The 17098-nt window shown below is 39.1% G+C and overlaps 1 long non-coding RNA gene across 1 annotated transcript in view; it reads left to right on the top strand.

Annotated features, from left to right (window-relative positions):
- LOC133216833 (uncharacterized) overlaps positions 1-12782 on the top strand; it is a 37840-nt gene extending 25058 nt beyond the window's left edge. The window contains exon 3 of the long non-coding RNA XR_009726727.1: positions 12463-12782. This is a non-coding gene — a long non-coding RNA (uncharacterized LOC133216833). The remainder of the gene's footprint in view (positions 1-12462) is intronic.
- The last annotated feature ends 4316 nt before the right edge of the window (positions 12783-17098 follow it).

Here is a 17098-nt window from a genome sequence, read left to right as displayed (position 1 = left end):
ATCCATCCAATCAGTCAAGAATATTAAAACAGTTTAGCCAGTGGGAAAGGGAAGTAGCTTAAATAAGTGTTTTGCAGATTGAAAAGGCATACTGTGTACTAAAAATACAAATGCATTTGTATTGTTCCAAGAATCCCTCGTTAAGAACAAACTGGAGCGGACTAGGGTTTACATCAGGAGGTCTGAACTTGAGTACCAGTAAGAAAGAAATAAAGAAAGTTTTATTTACTACTATCTGCATGTTATGGTATAAGGGAATTTGCTGTGTTAGAAACTTCAGAAGATACTAAAGAAGAAAGATGATAATAGACGTTTTTGAGAACTACCCAGCAGAGCAACTGCAGCTGCCAAAGGCTGCAGGATTACAAAATGCATTGTTTAAACTCAAGTTCATCAAGTGCAATAAGGAAGCAAACATGTTTCAGTTCATTATGGTATAGTTTCTTATTTTTGATCTATTGTGCAGTTTTTAATAGGCAACAGAAAGCCCGCAGAATCTGCAGCACTAAGCACTGTTTCAGAAGGCACATTGTAAACGGGTTGAACTTTGATTTTTTCAGACCTACCTGTGGCTAGATATTACTTGTTAATATCTCAAACAAAGCCATTGTATTCATCTGAGGTTGTAAGGGTGTATTTATTTTGTAGCTTTAAAAATGTTGGCCTGATGTGCTCTGCTGAAAATTGAAAGCAACAGATTCATCTTTTGCAAGTGTTTTGTTCCACATTTACCGGGCATCTTACAACAGCAGTGCTGTAATTTTGTATGTGGAAGCACAATGGAAAATGCAATATTAATAAAGAACCATTTCAGTTTAAAATTGTAAAGAATACATTATGAAATGCAGCGTGAACTAAATGAGAATATATTTATATGTCAGAATTAATTTTTATTTTAAAAATAGTGATTAAAATCAAATAATAAAGTACAAAACTCAATCTAGCAATCAGGAATCCATTGTGCTTGTAAAAATGTGAGCTGGCTGTCAAAGCTTCAGTGAGGAATGGAATGTACAGAAACCCTGAATTCTTGAGTTCCATTTAGTTTCATTTGGCAGTGGCATGGATTTAGTTCATTAATTGTAGTCTTCTTAAATCATCGGAATGAGAGTTTCTCTCCATCTTCCATAATGTGTAATACACCCATCTGGGGGTGTTGGGAGGATGTCTGTATAGTGCCAGCACATGTCCCCGGGATCCTGTGCATGGGGTCAGACAAGCCCAGGGGGTTCTGGAGGATGAAGTCTGAGCTAAAGGAGCACTTCATCAGCCACACCAGCACAGAACTTTCCTTGAAGTCACAGAGATCTTTATGAGGTTTCTTGCCCTACTTTTGCAGACTCCAGAGACCTGGAGAAGCATCATCCAAACTTGCCTGTGTTTGGATGAACTCAACTGTTTCATTGCTCAAGGACTCAGAGGAACAGGTTATTTCTGAATTATGGGAAGTTTAGGTATAAATTCATTCCTATAACATTGAATTATATAATGTGTGGATAAAAAAATGCCTTTGATAATGTCCTTAAAACCAAATTCCCTCACAATCTTAGTCTTAAATTTTGTTTGCCCTGGGGGACTCATAAAGACACGCTGTTGGTAAAGTAAGGGAAGTCTCCAGAAACACTGAGATGTACAGAGACCTCCCATATGTGCCTGCAGACTTCCATGGTGATGATCAGGGATGTCTCTGCTGCCTGTATCACACATTCCACAGAGCAGCCTGCATTATACCACCCTCCTGCCAAACCCCCTTGCATTGCACTGTGTACAGTCTGGCACTTAACTGAGGTGACATTTGGAAACAATGTTGATAGAATGAAAGAGTCTAGCCAAAGCCCATTGAAATCATTATATTTTGGGTTCAGCTTGAAACCATTTTGTGGTTTAGTTTCCAACCTGTAAAATGGAAAAAATAGCACCTTTCTTCCAGGTCTCCTGTCGTTTCTAGAGTAGATGGTTTCTTGGGCAGGTATATTCGTCAAATATTATCTCATATATTAACTGCATACTACCTATGGAGATTTGAATTCCAATCTCAATTCAGTCTAGACGCTGCTAATAAAAACTGATTTTACTAGAAGTAAGCTGAAATGTATTTACAAGCTTTGTGTCTGTTAAGTCAAATACCAAGTTTAGCTCACACTTTGAGAGTGGTCGTAACTGTACTGTATGATCACTGCACCCACTGTGATGTGTTTATCAGCAATCTTCTTTGCAGTTATGTGTTCTTGCTTCGTTTTTTTAACTGTCTCTTTGATCTTTCTCCAAGCTTGCAGTTCTGTGACCATTTCTGGGTTTATACCCAGAGCAAAAGCTAAACAGGAGGAATATGACTGAGGTTTTAGCATAAACCTATTAGATACTGTGTCATTAAAAACAAAATGCACTTGCCATGAATCAGAACAATTGTGCTATTAAAATGGATAAGAGTACAATAGAATGCACAGATTTACTTGGCATTTTTTAAAGAAAAAAAAATCAAGCTCTCTGTAGAGATAATGCCATGGGAACTAAAAAAAGAGGCATTTTGTCTCAATCACAGATGTTACTTTACAAATGCTTTAAATCTACTTGGTACAAAACTTTCATAATGACTGAATGCTAAAAGCTTGGTTTAAATAACTATAGGGTCATCTTGCAAGCTGGTACCCTCCTGCCTCATAGGTGAACAAGGCAGAAACTGAAGTGTAAAAGCACAGCTCATATTTGCATAAAAGGTAAATGTCCAGAAGTGGATTAAATCTATGAGACCCCATTAGCATCATGTTTCTCCAGCTTCCTGCCACAGATACTGTGATGTGTCATGGCATTAACTCTTAGTTTCATTGGGAATCATCTCTCTTGAGACCTTGACCTGTTAACTACTATGCTGGCTACATGCTGATACTCATTAACTGAACCCAAATCTTTCCACCTTGTAATATAATGATGTTTAATTCATGATGGCAACATCAGTACAGCAGAAGTAGCAGTATTCTTATAGATGTACAGCTTCACAGCCTATGTTGTAAATTAGTAGTTCAGCTGAATTTCTGAATGACGGACCCTACAAAATTCAGCCTCTGCCTGTAGCTGCTCCTCACTGAAAATGTTGGCATGTAAACTTAGACATTTCTCTCACCATTTTTTCCTTAAAAAACATTGCCATAAATCACCTCTCTGTCAAATGAGGGACTGTAACATTTACCTTTTTTCAGCTTAAGGATAATTTGGGAAGCTTAACTTAACACTCCACAGTGTTCTTTGTATGACAAGCTTTTATTAGAGGTGAAAGACCAAAGAAAAAGCTAGGGATGAAACTCTGAGTGATTAAAAAAGCATCTTCATGTGGAAAGGACTGTAAATAAAGTGAGGGCATAGATAAACTTACTCTCATTCCAGACTTCCAGCTGCAAGGGGCCTCGAGCATACCATGTGCTTTTTCACTTTTAGAGGCCCTCTACGTAATACAAATTAAAACCAGGGCATGCCTTTCCTTAGAACCTCTGCCAGACATTTTATTTTCAAGGCTGTCAGCTTCAAAACCATGCTTTCCTCTTACTGATGTTTTGATGGAAGTGGAAGAAAAGAGCTTGCAAGTGAACGCTGATTACTTGAATGAAAAGTGTTAGTCATTTGGACCATTTCCTTTCTGTCCTGCAGGTTCCTGGCTGACCCTTTCACTTGGAAATGGAGGTGGGGAACAGTATCAGTCTAGACAGAAGAGGCCAACAACTAGTTGTCCACTCAGGTTTCAGATTATAAATGAGTAGTGTTCAATTTCTCACAGATGTTTGGCAGCCACTGTGCTTTCACTCTAATCGCAAGCAGGATTTCTTCTGCCTGAAAAATGCAGTGACCAATAGACATACACAGACTCACAGAATAATGATTCCATCTGCTATGGTTTAGATTTATCAACTAGAAAACAGTAAGATTTTAGAAGTGAGGTCACTAGGATTATGGTCTTACTAAATATTATAAATCATTCAGACCTAGCACATCTTATAAAGTTTGCGGGTTGAACATTTGTTGCATGTAGAGTGACATTTGACAGCAGATTTAGTCCAGGGATTAATTTATTTGTTTAAATCTCAAGTCAGACTGTATCTGCAAAAGCTCTTTAAGGATTAAGAAAAGCATGGAGTTAAAAACTATATGTATGCCCAGCCTACACATAAAGGAATGTTTTAGTTTTTGCTATGCCACCTAATATAAAAAATGGTAGTCTAAAAACTGAGGCATTAAGCACAACAGTCTTCGTTTCTCTTTGGACTTTCAGAGCCTCACAGTTGTCAACAAAAAATGATGCAAGAATGACGCCAGCAAAACCAGTCAGTGGTAAACAGGATAGTGTATAAAGGAAATACTACAGATGAAGCCTAGGATAAAGAAAATTTACTCTATTTGTAACTACAGGCTGATACCGTTCTACTGCTGAGAATTCTGATAGCTCATTATAGTTGTTTATTGAGTTTATACTTCAAAATATGCAATGAGTAAATTATAAGCAGCATATTACTTCCTGGAAAGATATCCCAAATGTAAAAGAACCATCAAACCCCCATTGTGGCCCTTAACACGGATCCCCTTCTAAGAGGTGGATTGGGCAATACAAACAGAAACATTGCACTTTGAAAGGAAACAGCAAAAGCAGGCTGAATAGCGGGAAGAACCTTGTGACAGAGAGACCTGTTAGATTGTGAAATAGTCTCACAGAGTGAGTGCTGGAAACAAAATCACTTGAACATTCATGAGCTGATGAAGAAAGTCTACTGGAAATAGAGGGAAGGGGATGATTGTGCCTGAGCAGAGTGAATGACTGCTTCTGTCTTAAATTAGCAGGGACTGTCACTTGCTTTGCATAGGAGATATCACAGTTAATGTGTAGCTCAAGTTTTAGACACTATCACAGTACAAATAACATTAAAATAATACTGTCTCACTAACACTTGGAAATGAAAACTGGTGTAAGATACTAAAAAACCTCTAAAAAGCCAGGGTGCATATGGGATAAGAGCAGGTCAGTATAAAACCAGATCTTAGCTGAGCTTCTCTCTATCCAGCATTGTTTGAAAATGTTTGCATTGTAACAGAAAAGGGGTGAGATAGGTTTAAAGAAGGGAAGGGAGTTTGTTACTTTGAATAGCTTTTTTAAAGACAGAAATCCCTGAGGAGTATGTGGGGAAGTGGATGCAAAGGCTAATGGGAATTGGAAGAATACTTTAAAAACTCCCAGCACTTATCATCTCAGTTTTTCATACTTACATACTATAGTTACCTCCCTGTGATTTGTCACAAAGGAACAAAAACCTGTCTGCTGACCTGAGGTTCTGGGAACCCCACTCAAATTACACATTCCGGAATTCTTCAGACAACACACAGAATTGTTGTGCTGGAAATCGGTACATTATCAGGAATAGCTTTCAGTTATTAAGTCAAGGAAACTCACAGCATCCACAGGTTTGCATGCTGTGTACAGACAAGAATCATGAAATAAGCCGTTTCTGATGTGTATGGTTGTTCCATTTTCCACCTTTCACATTATGCTTTTGGGACTTGGAATGCCATGCATTCCTAGCCAGCATGTGGCTGGATCTACACTGGGAGGTGTGCAGGTCTTCTGTATCTTTCAGCTCTAGGCAGGGCTTCCAGAAATGAGGAGAATGGTCCAAGTGTACAAAGTGAAGTTTTGGAAAAGAACTAAATTATCAAGAATTTTCTATTAAAGAGAGTCAAATGATACAGGGGAGCCAGGAGTCCATTCACCATTTCAGATGTTGAGATAAGCCATGTCATAAATTAGTTTAAAAAATAACAGGAAGAATGAGGATGTTTTGTGAGGAAAGAAACCCCCAGGTTCAGAGACTCAGGAATCAGTGAACTTGCTTTTGAGCCAAGTTTCTTCAGTTTCATAACTTTTGTCAGGGGTCTGATCCCATTCCAGTACAGTGCAGTGTTAAATGCTGGTTAACTTCATCTAAGCAGAGGCAATCTAATGGTTTTGATTTGATGTTTTATTAAATGAATATGGCAGAATTAAGAAGAGGTATAAAGTGAACTTTCTAAATCCTTATTTCTGTCAATTTGCATTTACCCAGCTGTACTTTGCATTATCCTGCTGCCACTGAATGCATGCAGCTGGGACTCCTGTGAGGACTGCCTCTGGTGCCTAACAGCAGTGTCTTTCCAAAACCACAGGTGTTTACTGCTAGATGAGCAGATACTGTGTGGAACCGCAGGGGCAGAGAATGCTGCATCATCTTCCTGGGAAGTGCTGACTGCTGGGGTTGTGCGTACTTGTAGAATTCCTGTCCAAATAACATCCTGTCAAGTGACGGCTCTGTAAAACAAAGCAGCAAAGCAGACAGAAAAAAGTGTCTCCTGATGCTGTAAGATCAAAAGTCACTCTCAGGCATACAGTGATGTTCATTCATCTTCTATAATCGACGTATTTCCTGTGTTACATTTAAGGTGCCAAATGGCACCTTAAAAGCGAGGGCAAAGAACTTCATAGGTAAAATTTTACTGAAAGTGCAAAGAAGAAACACACAACTTGAAGAATGAAGTTTGATTCTCTTTAAAGGATGTATTTCCAGTTCTAATGGAAAATTACAAGCTATCTATAAATACAATAATATCCTCACAGTTGATACAGACAGAAATTGATACTCCCATAAACTTCCAAAATTTCCAAAGAAAGGCTCTGATTCTCTAGAAAATTATCTCCTTTTTAGACAAGTTCGCATGGAGCATTTTTCTGCAGAACCCGTGGGGTTTTAGTCTGTGCTACCTTTTTTACCCATACATTTTCCCCGAAAGTCCAACTTCTGCTGCTGTCCACAAGAGAAGCAGATGTTTTATTCTATACTCTTTTGGTATTATTCCTTAAGGACCCAGTTTGGGGAAAACTTTCTGTAACATTTGGAAGTTACAGATCTCTGTAGTAAAAATTTCATTACATTATTATCATTGCTCCTTACTGAACTTTCTCCACTCTGAAGAACTGAGGCAGAGTTCAACAGCACTTTCTTAAGGCCACTGATTGATCCAGGCAGGATAGGAAATACAGCATTCCTGGGTTTTGCTAGTGTACCCAGACCAGTAGACCACATATTTTTATGTCAAGGAAAATTAAGCCCAGTTACTTTGCAAGATTTCTTGATGTGTTGTTTCTCTTACCCTGTTTGCATTGCTTTTTGCTGATGTAAAGATGCAAGAATCAAACTCAGCTTTTAATGTATCTGAAAACTAAAATCTTTTAATGAAGAATACTTTTAATACCCCCAGTATTCAGAGTACTGAATTATCCAATTTAGATTGGATATAAGGAGGAAATTCTTTACTGTTAGGGTGGTGAGGCACTGGAATAGGTTGTCCAGGGAGGTTGTGAATGCTCCATCCCTGGCAGTGTTCAAGGCTATGTTGGACGAGGCCTTGGGTAATATGGTTTAGAGCAAGGTGTCCCTGCCCGTGGCAGGGGGGTTGGAACTTGATGATCTTAAGGTCCTTTCCAACCCTAACTATTCTATGATTCTACTGCTAGATCAATCAGCATTTCAGCAGGGATGACACTGTTTTCTGGCAGTAAGTAACCCACGCTATGACTTCACCTCTTAAATTTCCATAAGAGATTGGTTTTCACTAGAAGTGCAGTTTTTCCAGGCCATATTCAACTTAACTGTATCATGATTTAGGAATTTAACTTGTTCCATACTCTCAGCAGCTCAATGAATGGCACTGTTTTTTTTGAAGCTTGGGAGCACTGAATTTCTTTCCTTAGGCTTTATTAGAATTTAAGAAATTAAAAGAACAAATTATTGACTTCTGTATAAGTGCTTATATGTATGCATTAGTACATACATACATATGTATATAAATACTTATATATGTGTGTATTCTTGTCTTTGAAAGTAACCTGGTTCATTTTGTATATTGTATTTGCATTATCGTGCAGACACTAACCCCTAAGAAAAAGCCACTGCATGAGAATAATTTCTTGCGTAGTAACATGACACAGGCATAGGCAGCCTATTCCAGCCTTCCCAGAAGAGCTTTCTGGGCAGCAAACATGTCACAGGTTTTCTAAGACAATCATAGATATGCCCAGAACTCTGCACTATCTCATTGCTTGTTGAAGCAGGGATGGTGAGCAATCACAAAGTATACAGCCACAGAAGGAAGAAGCATCTGAAGTGTGCTGCGTATGCTGTGCTTTGATCCAAATGTAGCTAAGAGATAATTCAGAGAATGGGTGGAGGTGGACATGGAGGAAAGTGAAGTATCTGGGGAGAGGCAAAGAGGAGCAGAGGACTGGAAAATGGTAAGAGCAAGGAGGCTGGAGGCTGGGGCACAAAAACTTGTGGGAACTTAGGGGAGAAGATGGGGTGTGTACAGGCAGGAATGTAGGAGGGGCTGGGCAGCGACCTTCAGGTTATTTGCTCCTGTAGCTGCCAAGTTGGGCACATGCCTCAGGGTGGGCATCCAGCACCAACTGATGGCTTCACTGATGCTGCTGCAACTGAAGCTGTGAGATCCAAAGGAGAAAAGCGGTGAAAGAGCCCTGCGGTATCACACTCATGTTCCAGGCTAACAAACTGTGATGCTGTAATGGGCTCTGTCATGCCTGTGTGACGAAAGATGCATCCATTTCTGTAGAGGACACATGAAATTCAGATTCCATTAAGTGCTGCAGAAGGTGTTTTTGGCAAAGAAATGAGAATGCTGCATCAAACTGAGGCTAATTGTATTAGAAGGCTGTCTCACAAATTAAATATTGCTCAAACGGGCACAAAAAACCTATAGGAGCTTTATTTCTATAAATTGGTAAGGGTCTTTTTTATTTAAAGACCTATATAGCAGCTCAGGACCAATCCATACTTTTAGGCCCAGGAGGAGGTAATATTGTTTATCTTGTAAAAACAGAAATGCAGCTGCTGCCTTTGTGCTTGTGCTCAGGAAATAGGTAACTCTAACCATTCACGCCTCCTAACATTATATACAAGAGTTGTAGCAGCTGCGCTCACTCACGTGTTGGGATGAAGTCCAGTAGTGTATGCAAGAGCATGTATGATAAATACTGAAGATTCTGTTAGGTCCAAAACTATTCTTCCTGCCATGGGATGAAGTAGGAAGAGAAAGAGCTTTCTCAATTTGCCACAGAGTGTACAATCACTTTTGGCTGCAGCCCTCAAAGTTCTCCTTCATAGGAGTACAGTGCAGGATTAAATGAGGTCATGCTTTCATTTCTCTCACACCTACCTCATTCTGATGTGCAAAGAACTGATAAGAATAGAGCTCTCTATCAGAATTGTATAATGGGGAAGATGAGGGAAGAGTGGAATAGTAAGGGAGAGGCAGGAGGAGAGTTTAGGACCCTCCCTCATGGAGGGAGTCACAGTAGTTCAGCAGTCTTCTGAGGAGAGATTTGCTTTATGGTACTCTTGCAGTTGTCCTTATAGCAGCAGATTATGGGAGGTGCAATGGCTAAGAATTTGAGTAGCTGAAATGAAAACCTGTCTCTGAGTTTGATTTTCTGTTGCTTACATTAATCTTTCAGCTACATTTTATGAATGAAGCAGTTGCCTCCCACTTGTTGCTTCTACACAGGACATGAAAGCAAATGCATTTCTTTTCAAGATGGGATGGCAGAAGTCCAAACATATCTAACAGCGGAAGGAAGCAATCTTATCAGCCTTTCTGGCCCATTGATAAAACCATACAAGGAAATCATTCAGCTTTAAATGAGGAAAAGGAAGTCTTAGATAAAGTTTAGAAGTTGCCTTGGGAGATTTCATACACGTCAATGAAAAAGTCACATACAATTAAGCAAGCATTCCAGTCTGGATCAAGTGCTTTGTTTGTGGTATCAAAGCAGAACTATTTACAGTTTTTGACAAACTTCTCTGCAGTGGATCACTTGACATTTTTCTGGCCTGTCTACTTGGTCATACACCTTTTATCTAAGCTCTCCTTTATGGAAAAAAACAGCAGCAGCCATCCTGAAGCACTGGTTTTTCCTCCATTCATGGCATTAAATCTTATTTTTCGTCACCATTAACACAGAGTTAATGGTGTTAATGAATACCTGTATCTTCCTGCTAAATCAATTATAATTAAACATGTCAGTATTTAGACTTTACAATGGTGGCATAAGGATAAAATTAACCTAAAATAAAAGGAAATGCTCCACAGAGGCAGGACTTTCAATGTATGGGTTGTATCTTTTTTAATGAAATTCTCACGTTTGAACTTGGATAAGAAACTCAGAAGTTTGAGCAAGCCCTTTTGGATGCAGGATGTTACTTTCTGACACACAAAGAAGCAGATGGACTATGCAGATAAAGGTGGATTATATACTTTAAGTGTGAGTCTATGCATGCTTAAAACACACAGAAGGCAGTGTCAGCATGATACTCAGTGTATCTTTAAAGTAAAACACTTGTTTATTGGCTATCTGTGAAAGCCAGTGGCATATACTTGCCAAGCTCTTTCACTTGCAAACTTGGTCATGTATCAAACATTGCTTTGTTATTCCAGAAGATGTGGCATTTTAAATTCTATTTATTTGCCTCATGTATCTAGTAGTAAGAATATGGGATAGAGAACTGCATGAGATTCCTTTCCTCCTGGAATTAGTACTGTGGTGGGCACCTGAAAAGTGCTGCTTTCCTACTGATGGTGCTTCTGTTCTAATCAGGCTCAAACAGAATTCTGGCTGTTCACCTACTTTATTGTTTACTTATTTTAAAGCTTCTTGTTTTGTTATCATGCACTATGTGGTTGTCAAGCCTGATTTATCAGAGCCCCGTTCACTGTGACCTTTAAAGTACAGCATGTCACTGTAGCAAAGTCAGTTTTCCCATAGCAGAGAAATGAATCAGTTGACACAGCCATGCCCTTTTACAACCTGGAGAATTTATGGGGTCAGAGGCTCTCTGTGCAGTTCTGTGTACAGTCAGGCTGTAGGTCAATAGTACATGAGCTACTATAAGTCAAATCTCAAAATCTCTCCCTTTTGTTCTGCTTCTACCCGTTACATCATGAAGGACACTTTAAATACAGCAGAGATAGAAGTATATTGTTGAGCATCCACCAAAACAAACAGAAAACCCTCAGTTCTTACAGAGTCAGCTGAGCAGTTGTTTTCCATCTGTCAAAATATGATAGTTGTCATCTTTCAGGCAGAAGAGGTAGAAACGAAAATACTCACTCATCCCATGCAGTCTCAAGTGTTGTCAAAACAAGCTCTTCTGGAATGACAAATGCCACAGACCTTGGTCCAGTCAAGTGGTTTCTTCTGCTCTAACAAGCTGCTACCAAAGTATTTATAACTCTTATTTTTGCAAGTTCTCAGACTGCCTCCCACTTCTGCTTGTCTGTCCCTTAGGGCACAACTCTGAAATAGAAAGGGGACACATCTGGGCAGTCTGCAAACAAGCTCAAATACGTAATAGAGGTAGTATAGAAAAGATCTTTGAATTGCTCATAGGTGTAACACATTGTCATACACGTACATTTATATATATATATGTATGTCCTGATCATTCAGCTTAAATGCTGAATAATTAAGCAATAACCAAGCTGTGTCTTTGAAAAAAAGGGATTTTTCAAAATACTCTTTTTCAAACCAAAGCCCAACACAGATTACACACTGAATTTCTGATGACATGATTTACCCTAGACTGAAGGAAAAGGGATGAACTATAGAACATGGAATTCCTCGTCATGCATTCCAGATAAGTTTCCATGTTTTCATAGCAGAGAGTAATAAACAAATGGTAGAGAGAGCAAGACCCATATGTTAGTGCAGTTGCCTGAAACCCTTAGAAATCAGTGGATTGGAAGCTATTAAAATACAGCTTCTCTGTGTATTTTCTTTAGGTTCTACATCATTTCTTAAAATGAGGTGGCTTGTTTCACTTGTAACTAATACTGACGCGTATCAGGAGTAATGTTATTGACAGTTACCCAGGGAGAGGTTTGACAAGACCCACTCTGTGCCTACTGAAAGCAACGTAACACCTCTTGATCTCCTGGAATTACCTGGCCTCTGAAATGCTTATCCAAAAGTATAGCAGCCTCTCACTGGAGTTCCTCTGTGCACAGCCTGTTCCAGCTGTGATGTGTCTTCAGGCTCAATAGAAAAAGATAACTCAGGTGTAGCTCAGGTTTGAGCCTTCAATTAGGTCAAGCTACAATTAAATCTGACAGGAGGAAACAGGTTAATTGCTTTAGACCCAGTTTAACAAGACTTGGCCCTTGTATAGAAACACTTAGAGAAAAAAATAACAGTTTTGTATCTAGGTGAAGGAAGAGGGAAAATTTGCTGTATTTTTAATATCACAATAAGAAAATTTTATTTTTATATAAAGAGATACTCAAATATTACGGTATTAAAGAGTCAATATAAAAGCTAGGTCAAACCTGACAAGGTATAATCTTTTACAGCTAACAGCAGACTTCTTTCTGCGCCATTCTCAGGAGCAGCACAGGCATCCTATGGAAGAGACAACACTCTTTTGCTCTCTTTCAAAGACTGCAGTTTTTAAAGAATTTCATTGCTTTTCCATTTGACTTGGGCTCGCACAGCCTCACTGATGTTCTAGCCATGAGTAAACCAGGGATTGACTTGCTTTCTGCTGCTCTGCACTGTTTGTCTGACTGGGGAATGAGAAGAAGGAATATGGCAGATAGTTCTTGCTTTCCCATTAATCTGGCAAAGCCACACTCTACTAGTAGGTTACTCCAAAATAGTTCATGCTTTGTTCAGTGTGACTTTTGAACACAATCAAGTGTGTCCAGTAACAGCCCCAGCCTCCTCCCCCCCAACTTGTTCTATAGGCAATTTTATCTTTCATATAAATCATGAAGTAATTAAACTTAAAAAAAAAAAAAAAGAAGAAGAAGAAAAAAATAACGTATCAGTAATCCTAATCATTTCCTCTTGGACTTCATCTTCCCATCAACTCTGTCAGTTGTTCATAAACCCTGCTTTGGAGCCATTGGTTTGGTTTGAGAGGAACCTATTCAGTCTCGTATGTTGCTAACTGAAAAAAAAAGGAATAGGAAAAATGAAATATTGGATGTATCTTCTTGTGAACTTGCACATAAGTTTTATAATAGGTGTTTCCCAATTTATTGCTTCCCCACAATCATTACTGGAATAGCTCTGCTCAAAACATTGAAAGTATATATGTTATAGAGTATTAGCAGCTTCAAGAGCTAAAGGGAGGGTTGTGTTCTTCTGGCTGATTATGTATGTTACACAGGAGAATGTGGCTCTCTGAGAAAGCCAAAGCTTTTTTTCCCATCCAAGGCTATATCTAGGTTCCAGAAAATATTTGTAATAACATATGGGATTAGACCATATAAAAAAGGAAGAAGAATGAGGAAAGTTTGATGGGGGAGGAAGAAAAGGGCAATTTGGTTCCTCTGGCGTAGAATTGCATGTCTGGACTTTATCTAGCAAGCAGGTTTGACATTTATACTGTGTTTATCTCAATGTGGCATCAGAGTTCTGGATTTCTGTCTGTGTGACCAGAGGAAAGTCACTTCACCCCCTCTATGCTTCCATTTGCACCAGAGCCTCTTATTTGTCTTCATTTAGAATTTCAGTTCCGTGGGGTGAGGAACTATTTGTGCCAACCACTAAGGCACAGGTCTCAGCTGCAGCCTCTGCCTATTGCTGAAATACAAACATTTCTATTTTGTTGTGACTTTAAGAAAACTATTTGATCTTTTTGCCTTTAAACTTTTAACGAGACAGGAACTCACAAGCAGATTGTGAGGATTTACTGGTTAATGCTAATGAAATATACTTACTTCCTCTGAAGGCTTTTAAGGACAGCAAAATGTTGTTGAGGAAATGACAAATGCATTCCATTTGTTTTGCATTAATTCACATACACTATATGATGGACTTCAAAACTGCACTTTGATCCATCACGTGGAATAGTCCATCTCCCGACAGTTTGTGGTGTAGCTGCCTTTTTGCAGTCTGTGGAAGGAGGAGGGAACTGCGCCTAAGTTTGCTTCAGGAATACCAGGAATTTTAATGATTTCCTGTGTCAAGTCTGAGGGTCCTCCTTTACCACGTGTAAACAATAGTAGAGTAACTTACACTAGTGAACTCTCCAAGAGCTAAAACCAAACTAGGATGTGACTTGTCTCAAAGTACACTGGACAAACACACCAGAAGCCTGTTCTAATATCAGTGCTTCCTATCAAAATCAGACTCACTTTACCAATGCAGGGTATTGAGATCTGGGCTAGCAGCCTGGTGGTAACACCGCCACAGATTCACAAGGAAACCTTCAGTCTGCTGATCTCTCAAGTAACCAAGAATTATGGAACCTTTTTGTATATAGCATAAGGAACATGGAGAATTTCCGCTCAGGAAGTTCTACGGAGAGGTTAATAATAAAGGGTCAGAGAAGCCCAGTTTCCCGAGGAATCTATCAAAAGTAAGAGAATAAATAACATCAGAACCTGCAGGCCTTCAACACAAGTGGAGGATAAAAACCATTTTTCCTAGGGAATGGTAATAAGCTCATACTGTGGATAAAAAGCTTCCTCAGAGGTGCTGGTGCTGGCTACATGCCTTTTGTCTGGGAGTGGGAGTAGAAGTAAGAAAACAGCTAATTTTTACTATTAGAAAGTATAATTTTTGCACTTTTGTAAGATTTAAGATCTGCCTGGAAAGGTAATTATTTTTCTGACTGAAATCACTGAGCAGTTCATATGGCTCTGTTGACTTCAGATATGTATATATTAGAACCAAGAGCTTTTACAGTGATAGAATGTTCCATAAAGGCTTTGCAAGTCAGAAGTATTTCGTATTTGTTTCCAATTTGCATGGCAACAGGAAACTATCATGATATATTTCTATTTGCATGTGTATGCGTATGTGAGCATATAGGGAATTTAGAAATCCAGTAACCCAGGAGGGATGCTGAATATGTTCAGACTGAAGAAGAGGGAGAGACAGGCTGCCTGATAACTGAAGAAAACAGTTCATTTAATTCTGTGCAGGCAGGCAGGAAAGGGAGTGCAACATAAGCAAGACATTTCATTTGTGGTTGAATCCACAGATGAGCTATTGTAGAAAGTATTCTCCAAAACATGCTTACATGAGAGATGGGGCACGTGGTACTGATTAGATTTAGTACCATCAGGGCAATTTTATGACACAGAAACATTACAGTTTGAAAGCTGCAAACGTGTTTCAGTGTCAGAAGGCTGTCCCTTCACTGTTACACTGCCTTAATCGGAATTAATGGAGCTCTGCACCTTCTCAGAAAGTGCTCAGCACCTTCTAGCTTTGGCCAGTGTTATAGTTGGAAAGACTCAAAGCTAGAGACAGTGTTTTCTTTTAATAGTCAAACATGCTGGAAAACAAAGGGGAAAGCATGCCTTACATTCCACTGAAGTCAGTGGTTTCTGTCTCTTTTTGCACTTCAGATCACTTCCAGTCCCCTTTGGCAGAAAAGAAGAGCCCGTCTGAGTCTGCATTGTCTGCACCCATAAATGGGTACTGTTCTCACACCTAAGAGGCAGGGAGTGCTGCACCCTTCTCACACCATGCTGCTTCTGCTGTGTCCAGTCACTAAATACCTCCTTCCTATTAGTTGATAGATTAACAAGTGTACAGCCTTTTGTTTTAATTTGCTCTTCTCCTGGCATGGCAGTGGTTTAATTAACACTCTTTTCATCTAGATGATGCCTGAAAGTTTAGTCAGTGCAATGCTTAGTTGGATTTAGTCAGATACATCAGATCTATAAAAGCATGAGAAGGAAGAATTTTGTGCATTCATTTACCTGAAAATGTCTGTAAATATGAATTTGGGAAACACAGTGACCAGACGTTGTGCAGAGTTGTTACTCTCAGAGCGTCTTCTGAGCTTGATGCAACAACCATTCTGAAAAATGCTGAGCACTGTTCTGTGGAATGATTTTTCCGCTAGGAACACGTTTACACAGCAAACAAAAGGATTTTAGAATCGGTTTAACCAAATTAAGAGGTTAAGAAAATATACTAGTGTGTGTTGGATTTAACACTTAGAACATTCCAGACTTTGTTTGTCTGATTTTCACCTCCTCTCTTTATTCTACACTATAAATCAGTGGAAAGCTAGATTTCCAGATCTAGATTTTTTTTCAATCCCTCTTTTTCCAAACCAGGGAAAATAGGAACAATAATAAAAATACAACAATAAAAAACACAGAAGACTCAACTAGGCATATAATTATTCCTCCAGTGTCATTAACTCCTGATTGGATTCATGGTGATGAATACAGGAATCCCTAACTAATTTCACTTTCTGATACAATTCCCTTCCAATTTCCTTTATCCTTAAACTCTTGCTCATGAGAGCATTCTGCGAGATGACAATACCAAATCAGCATTTCATTTATCAGATTTTAGTTGTTTTCTAATTGTTTGGCTTTACATCCGAATTTAATTTGTTCAACTAACAGAAGTCAGGGTAACACGAATACATACGATTTAGCAAATACGCAAGACTCTGTTACAAAAACACAGCTACTGTTCTTGCTAGAGGGAAGTGCCAGGGGCCCTCCCAACATGAGTTGTTAATGACTTTCCTCTTCAGCTGCCCTAAAGAACCCATTAAGTGCCAGATTATTTCCCTAACAATGAAGAGCACTGGTTCCTCTTTGGCCTATGTGTTTATTTAGTAAGAATTACAACTTCCTTCACTGATACCTAGATTCAAAGGAAAAGGAAGTCCAACCCTGAGGCTATTTTCAAGTCAGCTGTTGTCAAGGAAAGCCTCAGAAATTCTTTAATGATGAAAACAGGATTTAGTTTTCAGGCCCCCGAATCTAAAAAGCAGCAATATGAAACTTTTCCAAAAGTCCTCATATTTTATTTTACCCTTAGGCTGAGGACATAGGGAACAGCAGCCTGGTGTGTTTGTTGCTTCTTCAAGTTCTAAATGCTTTTTAACAGGACCGTCAGCTTATAACTCTTCCTCCACCTGAGTGAAAGCACTGTTTGAACAGCATTAGGGTATTCAAAAGCACTTTTGTTTGGGAAGGAGAAGTTTGAAAAGGCATTACTTGGGAAAAGTGGACTGACGTTGGCATTGCAGGAAGC

The sequence above is a fragment of the Neopsephotus bourkii genome, unplaced genomic scaffold, assembly GCF_033783945.1.
Source record: "Neopsephotus bourkii isolate Nb327-2 ecotype Australia unplaced genomic scaffold, CSIRO-AGI_Nbou_v1 NB_1067, whole genome shotgun sequence".
Classification (NCBI taxonomy): Eukaryota; Metazoa; Chordata; class Aves; order Psittaciformes; family Psittacidae; genus Neopsephotus; species Neopsephotus bourkii.
This window is presented reverse-complemented; position numbering and strand designations above follow the sequence as displayed.